General features: G+C 33.9%; 1 long non-coding RNA gene and 1 pseudogene across 3 annotated transcripts; one reads left to right on the forward strand and one right to left on the reverse strand.

The window, feature by feature from the left end:
- Nucleotides 1-240: 240 nt before the first annotated feature.
- LOC149193435 (uncharacterized) lies at nucleotides 241-10069 on the reverse strand. Of its 3 annotated transcripts, XR_016254442.1 has the most exons (4): nucleotides 8642-10069; nucleotides 7464-8508; nucleotides 1620-3502; nucleotides 1069-1485 (listed from the first exon to the last, which is right to left on the reverse strand). It is a non-coding gene; the product is annotated as an uncharacterized LOC149193435 (long non-coding RNA). The 3 variants fall into 3 exon arrangements; XR_016254444.1 differs by lacking the exons at nucleotides 1069-1485; nucleotides 1620-3502 and adding an exon at nucleotides 241-638 and having other exon boundaries at nucleotides 8642-10064; XR_016254443.1 differs by lacking the exon at nucleotides 1620-3502 and having other exon boundaries at nucleotides 1082-1485; nucleotides 8642-10064.
- On the forward strand, nucleotides 6223-7469 carry LOC149193436 (uncharacterized; annotated as a pseudogene).
- Nucleotides 10070-10568: the final 499 nt, after the last annotated feature.

Consider the following 10568-nt stretch of genomic DNA (forward strand, 5'->3'; position numbering starts at 1 on the left):
TACTTAAATACAATATTTATCCTTATCTTTCTATTAGGTTTTGTGTTTTATCTTTAAATATCTGAAGATATTAGTTTCCTTAACGCAATAGCTCTCCTTCCATTACTTTTGTGTTTCATCTTTTAATTTGGTATGTTCAATTTACAGGGGTGAGCTGAGTTGGGATTCTATATAATAACTATCATCTTCATTTCATTAATTATACACCGAGTTTAAGCGTCTTATCCCACTTTTTAATAATTAAAAACTATAAAATGTCAAAGTATTGAATTATATAAAATACAATTTACAATTTTTTTGGTGTAATATTTTAAATTTTGAAGCATAAGGGCGACGTCAAACATCTCATAAATGTATAAAGCTGGTGTTATGATGCTATGGTATTCATGGAATTCCCTGGAACTACTGCAACTTTTAATCACATGTATCATCCCTTGACGATAGTTATCTTTGGCTTGATTTTGTTTTGAATGGACACACGCTGGAGGAAGCTCATCAATTTCCATCATCCATGGACAAGGGTCCAGAGAAAACACCAGGGACTTGGAGGCTTTATTCTCATTCTGAGACGCAATTAAATCCGATACCACTGGAACGCTGTCGAACTCAAAGAATGTATGCTTGTCGCATGGTATTTCCTGCAGACAACACACGAGAAGAGTGGTCTCCATAATCTTCCTCAATTATAGGGTTGGAAGGCTATGTTACCAGAAACGGGAAACGGGAAACGGAACGAGAAACGAGAACGGTACGAGAAATAGAGTTTGCAGGTTTCTTGTATAAGAAACGAGGAGAGAGAAAAAACAAGATTAAATGTTAACAATATAAAACACAACATTAATCATAAAAATCTAATGTTTCCACATGTGAAGTTTTAAAGAAACATTTATAAAGAGTGATTTAATTTTAATCATAAAAATCTAATGTTTCCACATGTGAAGTTCGAAAGAAACATTTAAAAAGAGTGATTTACTTTTAAGAAAGATGTCATAATTTGCCAAATCCAAAACTTTAGCCAATCATTAATTCCAAAAAAATAGCAAACATTTATGAGAATAAAATATTTGAAATATAAATAATTAAATGTATCTCTAAAGCCACTTCTAGCAATTCATATGCAAAAGACAAATAAACTTAATAATCTAGATTGTCAAGTTCATTTTCTAGAATGGTTGTTCAACTTGACCCAATTCCAAAATCATTATTATGGTCACTAGACTTCTTGGTACTATCAAGCATGTCTTCAGCATTGTCTTGTGTCACCTCAAGTGGAAGCTCATCATCTCCATCATCTTGTGAACCACCATAATCCCACATTCTAGTGGGTCCAGTTTTATACTCTAATTGCTGTCGAGACAACAAGCGTAGATTTGAGTGTACAAACACCAAATCTTGTGCCTTTTTTGTACCTAGGTGATTCCTTTTTGATGAATGTATAAAGGCATATTCACTCCAGTTTCTTTCACATGCAGATGAACTAGTAACCTGTAAAACAAAATTAACATTATGTTAGCAATAGACATTTGAAATCTTAAAAGGAAAATAATAAAAAATGAAGATTAGACTTAATTTCTTAAACAATAAATCAATACATTAAAGGTATTCAGTATTGATCATACCTGTGAAAGCAAACGGATAGCCAAACTATGAAGCAAGGGAGTCCCTGTACCATATTGCATCCAAAAGTCTATGGGTCCAAGTTGTTCTCTATTGTATGCACAATCTTCATTTGCAAAGTGGTCTTCTGATCTCAAGTACTTTCCCAACTCAAGTCGTAAAGTAGTGCGATCCTGACGATCGTAACACCTACTTATAAAAGTGTTCCAATTTTGCATCACTTCCACATCTGTAGACGGTTTCTTGTGAAACCATTTAGGATTGAGTAAAAATGAAATTGAATGAAGAGGGCTATGAAGCATTTTCCACCTTGTCAAACTAAGTTCCCACACTTCATTTCTAGTGTCTTTGTCAATCCTAGAATTTTCATCTTCCATTATATCATGAAGTTTCTCTCTCATTTGATCCATACTCTCAAAAACATCCCCTAAGCATGGTTGATCACTATCAAATATGCGAAGGGTGGAAACAATAGGTGTGATCAAGGTGACAACATCCTCCACTCTCCTCCAAAATCCTCTGAAGAAATGCCAATAATAATGTCCTCAACTTTTGGGCCATCTCCAATATGAGAACCCTTCCATCTCTGCCAATCCATTGATACCACCATCTCTCTCAAAGATTGATGCATTTTAATAAGACGTTGAAGCATGATGAATGCAGATGCAAATCTAGTCTCAGCGCATCGAAGAAGTTGAAGATTTGCATATTTCCTATAAATTGCTATGGATGCTGCATGATTAATAATAAAATTTTGTAGCGTCTTTGCTTCATTTATAGTTTTCCCAACCCATGCAATGTTATTAATATCTTTTAGGAGCAAATTCATGCAGTGCACAGAACAAGGAGTCCAAAAAATTGTTGGATATTCATCCTCAATCAATCCCCCAGCAAGAACATTATTTGAGGCACTATCTGTAATAATTTGGACCACATTTTCCAACCTCCTCTATTGCCTCTTTGAAGAGACCCATTAGGTATGAACCATCTTTTGTTTTTCCTGTGGTATCATGGGATTTTAAGAACATAACTCCTTTTGGGCAAGATACCAAAATATTGATAAGGGGACGATGGTTGACATCTGTCCAACCATCTGAGACAATGGAGACCCCAAATTCTTTCCAACTATCTTTAATGTCATGAAGTCGAGCTTCAACCCGAGCCCTCTCTTCAGATAACACTGTCGTCCTCATCTTTTCATAACTAGGAGGCGTGTAACCTTTAGGGGCAGTGTTAACTAAATCCCTCACCATTTCCTTCCAATAAGGAGATCTACAAACATTGAAAGCTATGCCGTTTGCGAAAAAAAATCGCCCAATGGATGCATCGAGATTTCCCCTCCCTTTCACATCCCATAAATTTTCAAGATGGGAAACTGGAACTTGATGTTGAGAATAAGAGTGTTGACCACCAACTACTAATCCACTAGGATTGTTGTTGGTTTGAATTGAACCTTCAACAATATGTCTCAATTTTTCAAGTTCATTAAATTGTTTATGTAGAGATGCTTTCTCTGTTTTAGGTACATTCGTACATATAACTGTTTGTTCTTTCTTTCCCATTCCAAGTAAATGCCATCGAACTCTTGCTACACTCCCTGTTTTTTGTGTTTTACAATAAGGGCAAAACCAAGACTTTGAACCACTTGATCCACTTGCTCCTCCACTATAAGATTTAGTGCATTTCACGGCCGCCCATAACCTTGCTTCAAATGCCTTTTTTGCTTCTTGATATTCTTTGCTTTGGACTTTTTTTGATACTCCCGTGGAAGAAGTTTGTTGGGAAAGGGGTGGTCTACTTTGTGAAGCTGATGAACTTTCTTCCATTGTAATGACAAATGAGTGGAATAAAGAATAGATAATTCTCTTCCACAACCAATTCTAATCTGCACGATTTATATTTGAAAACTAATTAAAAAATAAAAAGAAAAAGAAAACTAATACTTAATTAGAAAATACAATTAACAAAGAGTTTGAAGAAATAAATTTATTCACTTGCATAGTTTAATGTATTGCATGAGAGAATATACTGATAGAGTAATCATAATTTCATTTGATGTAAAATTAAATTCAAAACTATTGAATTTCATTACTATACTTAAATTTTACAATGTGATATGTAGTAAGTGTAATTCTATTAATTATTTTAACTTCAATATTAAAGAAAAACATAAAATTCTATTAGTGGTACAAAAAAAATATATTTAGTGCCTATTATTCCATTATTGTTCACTTCAATGTTTTTTCTATTATTGCTATTTGACCTTTATGGGTGGAAAAAGTAGTCCCTACAAAATTTTAACACAAATTTGAAACATAAACATTGGTTAAGTAATTAACAATTGTGAAGGCTAAATTTATGTGCATTTGATACTATCCAAATGAGTTAAACTAAACTAATTTTGTGAAAACTAAGAAATCTATAACTATGCAAACAACTAAAACTAAAGAAATTGTAAATGATAAATATGTAAGTACTTAAAAAAAATAAACTAAAACAATTGTGAACACTTAAATTTTTACATCACTTAAGTGCTTGAACTAGAAATAAGTGATAAATGCTTGTACTAGAAGCATTTGAGTGTAATAACAATAAAAAAGTATAACATTGCTTGACAGAATATGGTACAAAGAAAATCAGATAAATTTATCTTAAATTGATGGAACTAAAAGAAAGTGGCCCTTACATGTTGAACATGTGTTTACACTATTTACGAGATTGCTATTTATTAAGTTATAAAAGGAAAGAAATTATATTGTCACAAATGACCTGGTTAAACATCAAGAATATAACTAGAGAGCACCTAAGGCTATGCAAAACATTACATTCATTTATATTATTTTCTTGGGACTATATGGCTGGAATTGTTTTTTGGAAGGCGATAATACAAAAATTGAAAAAGAAAATAGGAAGTTGGGGTTCCTTTTGGTTGAACTTAGTAGGAAAAATAATATTAATTAAGTCTGTCTTATCTGCTTTGTCGAGTTATATGTGCTTTGGGCTTGTAGCTCCGAAGAGTATCAAAAAGCGCAAATTAGTATCATGATCAGAAAATTCTTATGGTAGGGGGAAAAATAATGACGAGAAGTTTAATTTATTTAATTGGAACATAGTTTGAGTCCCTGTATTATTTTCATTTATATTAATTAAATTTACCTTTTTAAATTCTAATTAGATATTACCTTTTTAAATTCTAATTAAATATAACCTTTTACATGGTGAACGTTCATGTTGGAAATTTTGTCATGTATAACTTATAATTTTCACTACTTGTTTTTTATATCTTTACAAAATCTAGTGACTTAATATCATGTCTTTACACAATCTAGTGGCTTAATATCTTTTACATTAAAGAATAAAATAAATTAACTCTTTTTCTACTTTTAATTCCTTTTAACAAATATATTTATCCATTGCAATCAAATATAGTTGCATTCATGGAGAACTTTTACTTAATAGTTAAAAAGTGATTTGGAAAAAAAATTCCTAAAGTAATGTAGCGTAAAACTAAAACTAATATACTTAAAACTAATAAATTATTAAAATAATGTAAATTTCTCAAACTATCATAAAACTAATATACTTAAAACTAATAAATTATTAAAATAATGTAAATTTCTCAAACCATGGTAAAACTAATATACTTAATAAGAAAGGGTGGTTATTTCAACCCTGCATATCATCAACTAAATATAAGCAAAGTGAATCTGATCTTCATGATTACCTAAAGTATTATTTAAGGTTATATTGTTTGACCGTTAGAAAATAAATATTGTATCTAAATATAAAAGGTAGAAATAGGTGGGATAAATATTGTATTTAAATATAAAAGGTAGAAATAGGTGGGTAATCCTTATTTGGATGGTAAATATTTTAAAGTCTTCCAAAATATTCCCAGATTAATAATTGTTTACTCACAATTAATCTCTACCTCTATTATTTGATGATTCCTCCAATTCTCATATTATTTTGAAAGAATTGCATGGTTCTAATAGATTATCAGACTATCATAATGCAATCAATATTTCCAAAGAAAAATTTGATATTGTCATAGAAAATATTTCTCCGGTTGATATTAAAGATGACAGCGCTGAAAAACATAAAAGAAAAGAATAGAGGAGAAACTGCAATTTTAAAGTGCTTGGGAAAACTTTGTATAGCCAAGTATCATCATATAAATGATGGCCTTACTTTGGTAGCTTTCAATCAATCCACTGTCCAATTACCAATCTTGACTGTAAACATAAAAAGGATATATTGGTAATTTGGTAATAGTTTTGGTTTCTATAAAAAGGCCGTAAGAAAAACAAAGTGGTAAGACTTATCACTTAGAAATTGGAAGGATATGTAAAGGAGATCCACTACCAATGAGAAGTTTAGGTAATTGAGTAGCCTCTAAAAACCCAAAATATAGGTAGTCTAAGGGGACACTGCTAATTTATGAGATTGTATATTGGATATAAATTTGTTGAACATAAATCATGGCTAAAAGAATTAACGAAAAAAAAGTTACAGTGGGGAGGACAGGTTCGGGAATAGAAGTTCAAAAAATATTTAATTTACCTGGAATGACCTGAATTAAAAATACTTAAAAAAACATGAAATATGGAGATATATGAAAGCGCTCCCGAAGGAGGGTCATGCATTGTTGGAGATTATTTTTTGGAGAGTGTACCCTTAATGTTCCATATCACTATTGTTTATCATTTTTAATTTTTTTTTCCTATATTTTACAATACTAACTTTTGAGCTGAAAAATATGTAAAATAGAAACAGCGGAATGAAAGATTATTTATCAAATGAAACAGATAATATAGATGGGAGAGATTGCAAACCCTGTTGTAAATCCTTTGTTATTGCTTGTTTAGTGCTCGTTGAAGCAGGCTTGTCCTGAAGTGGTTATGTTTCGAAATGATGTGTGCTTGTATGTTTAAAATGGAACCTTCACTCGCCTAATGCAGAGTCTATTTCCACAGGCGTCAGAAAGAGGCAGAATTGAAGCTTTTGGAGGAGGAGACAGCACGGAGAATTGAAGAAGCCATTCAAAAAAGAGGTCGAGGAAGCCTTCTTGAAGTATGAAGAAGTTAAACTAGAAATACAGATATATTTAGAAGATGGCAGGAGATATATTTAGAAGATGGCAGGAAGACGATGATTCAGGATGTTGCTATACAACTTCAGGAGAAGCAAGAAAATCTTTCTCAGAAAAAGCTGAAAGAAGTATGCTTAAAATAGCCACGAGAATACTGTAATATCATTGGATACTGCTATTGTTTGATATTTCAATTAATGGACTGCTACGTTCCATTTTGGTAACTTTGATACAAAAAATCTGTTCTATTACAGGAGGAAGCACGGAAGCAGAACGAAGAATTAGATAAAATGGCAGAGAAAAAGAAGAGTAAATTGAACTGTAACAGTTAAGAGCAATACTGGAACAACAACAGAAAGAGGAGGAACGTCATCGTGAGTTGGAGGCTCTTCTGCAACAAAAAGAGAGCCATTCGGCATAAAAAGCTTGAAGAACAACAACGTGCAGAGCAAATGAAGATGCGGGGCAAAAATAAAGCTCGCCCAAAGCTTTCTTTTGCATTTGATTTCAAGTAATGTGGGTTGATTAATACCTATTACAGTTTATTCTGTGAAGAAATCTCGCCCCTCATTTAATATATAAACATATTTCATAGTATGGCATTCTTTAAATTCAACAAAAAAAAATCGAAACCACAGCTAAAATAACAACACCGATATTTTTTAAATTCAACAAAAATTCGAAACCACAGCGAAAATAAGAACACCGTTTACGGTTAAAGATCAATTGCTAGCCTAGGTTCATTGAAACATACCAGTGAATTGGGAATTCTCACAAATCCAGAATGCTATGGACTCTGTTCAATGCGCTCCTGCTCTCGAATGATGAACCTACGCTCCAGAATGCTATGGACTCTGTTCGATGCGCTCCTGCTCTCGAATGACGAACCTACGCTCCTCTCAGCTTAAATCGTGCTCACACCTCACGTTACGCGCAGGCACTACGCTCCTCTCAGCGTAAATCGTGCTCACACAGCCGCTGACTCACAGAACTCAAGTTGGAAACCACTATTTTTGAAACTCGGCAACTTTTGCTTTTTAAATGGGATTTAACGTAAAAACGGAGACGGAACCAAAACGTTGCAGGGAAAACGGATAAACGTTTCTGCATAAAACGTTGTGGGAAACGATCAGTTTCGCCAAAAACCAGTTTCCTGTTGATAAAAACGAGAACGCCCGTATAAAACGTGGTTTCCCGTCCCGTATGGTTTCTGGGGCTGTTTTTCGCAGAAACGCTGCCAATGGTCACGTTTCTGGTAACATAGTTGGAAGGTACCCTTTCGCCTTCTCTGGGCAACCTCTCTTTATTGCCCACTTTGAGTCTTTTTCATACAATATTTGATAGAAAGAATTTCATCAAAATTTGGACAGCTTAAAGCACTACTGGAATATTAATTGACATCCCCTTTATTGTGCAATGGGTTTTAATCCAAAATCTTTGTCTAATTGCACACACCTCAAATGGATTCAACTTCCATACAACTTTTGAGAGGGACCATCCAACAGGATTTGGTCATGGAGAAGAACCACTGCACTGCACGCCTCTGGCTGGTCACATATTTATGCATTTTTCCTTTGAAATGAAATCACAATCACAGATTTGAGCCTCTGTACCTGTTCGGATTTGTCAATAATGGCTGTTACATAAAATGCTCAGATACTTGGCTAACTAGTCCAGAGTAATTGTTGAGAAAGAGGAACATGTATTTGCAAATTCTCAGAACTTGTCATGGTGAATTTACCGTTGGTTAAAACCAACACCATAACAAACCAGCTTCAAAGATCCGTTTAGATAAACACCTGCACAATTATTATAATAAGTAAATAAAATCTGTGATCAATTCACAAATACAAAAACCATATGAACCATTAAGGGAAACAAAACCCACTGCTCAACATAAAATTCTAAGGTCACTGCAAAAGTGATAGGTACCTGCAAAATCATTGTCACTTGCATTTTCCATTAAATCCAGCAGCTTGATAGAGTGATTACACCCCTAGGGATTCTGGCCCTAGTGATCAAGAAGTGATTACACCGACGAAGATTGTTATAGAAGCTGCAAATGCTGTGTCCATATTCCCATTGAGCAGCACACTGGATACAGCGGGCCGAGGAACAATGAACAGAGAAAACTGACATAGATGCTACAAAGCCTCTGTCCATTTGCCATTGAGTATTAACTGAAACTTTGATGCAAATAGCCAAAGATTGCAAAATATAGACAAAGAAGGGATTAGAATGAGAAACAGAGAACTGCCATCGGCTGAAAATCTTGGTTCAACTCTCAAATCGGTAATTGCTTTAGCTATTCTGCCACAGATTATTTGCATATAGATTTAAGGTCAAATCATGATGGCTTCTTATATCTTGCTATTGAGGCTACTTCTACCAGGCTTAAGAAGGGCAACTGACTCAAATTTGCAAGCTCTTCACCCGTGCAGTCCTTAAAACCATGTGCCCATATAACTTCAGATCTGTTATTTATATAGCAGTATCAATGTAATGGTGGTATGCATTGAATGAATCCACAAACACTATCCAAAAATTACAGATCTGGGGTTAAAGATGAGTTCGATCTAACTGGATCCAACACAAACAGATACAGAGAATCAAGATGGGTTCAGCAACTCAAACAAGTTGAAATACTTCCACTAATACCATTCATAGTATGGACTCTCTCAAACTTTTATGTACAAAAGTTTCATCCATTGAAGGTGAGCACAATTAGAAATTACTCTTAAATAAAACCCCACAGCGAACTAAAACTGAGGTCCTGTATTCCCCATGAGAGCTTTATGCTACACAAACTCTGATGGAATTCTTTCATTGTCAAATATTTTTTATGAGAAAGATTAAGAGTGAGCAATAGCTAGAGGCTATCAAGAGATGGGGAAAGGGTACCTTCCCATCCTAATTGCGAAAAGATTATGGGAACCACTTCTCCGGTGTGCTCTGTGCACCAAATACCATTCCACGGACATGCGTTCTGTGAGTTCTCAGCAGTAAATTTGGACATCAATCCAGTTGAATCAAATTTAACTGTCTCTCTGAAGGACAAAAGAGCCTCCGCGTCTATGAATTTCTCAAACCACCCGCGTCCATGGATGATGTGAATTAACGAATTTCCTCCAGCATGCGTTCATTCAAAGAAATTCAACCCAAGAAAACTGCCACCCAAGAGCTCATACAGATCATCATATAAACGATCTTCTTAATCATCTGAATATGGCTTCTTAGAGCGACTAAAAGCTGCAGCTGTTACAGTGGTTGCAGCCATGGCGGAGGCCATGACTACAAACCACAGAAGCAACTTCAGAAAACCTCCAACTACATTGAGTCGTGAATTCCATATGTTTGTGTGTCTATAAATAGATAAAAAATCTCATAAGGACTCTGTCGTGGAGCGTGGATGAAAAAATGAATGGTCGACATGAGTTGTATCTCAGGATTAGGTGTAGAATACTAAATTAACTTTTTGACACACACCTCAAATTGCGGAAGAAAACCCACTACTTTACTGTAGCGGAAGAGCCGGCAGCTTTATTTTGCTAAATATGTTTGGAAGTGTCTCGGGAGGAATTGTTCGGATGGTTAAAAATAGTTGGAATATTGAACCCAAAAAATATATTGTAGTAGTATTTTTAATTATATTTTTTATGGTGGAGATAAATTTAATATTCTCATAAATTTTTGAGTCATCCAAAATTATAAAATTTAATAATTATTGGTTAAATTTACAAAAATTTCGTCTAATTTTATCAAATCTCACTGAATTTCTATAATTTTCAAAGCAAAAAATTCTTGATCACTCAAAACCATAAAATCTCATAACAATTATCTAAATTTACAAAAATTCTAC

This window comes from Pinus tabuliformis, chromosome 2_2 (assembly GCF_031772625.1).
Source record: "Pinus tabuliformis cultivar Carrire ecotype Pingquan chromosome 2_2, CPIR1, whole genome shotgun sequence".
Classification (NCBI taxonomy): Eukaryota; Viridiplantae; Streptophyta; class Pinopsida; order Pinales; family Pinaceae; genus Pinus; species Pinus tabuliformis.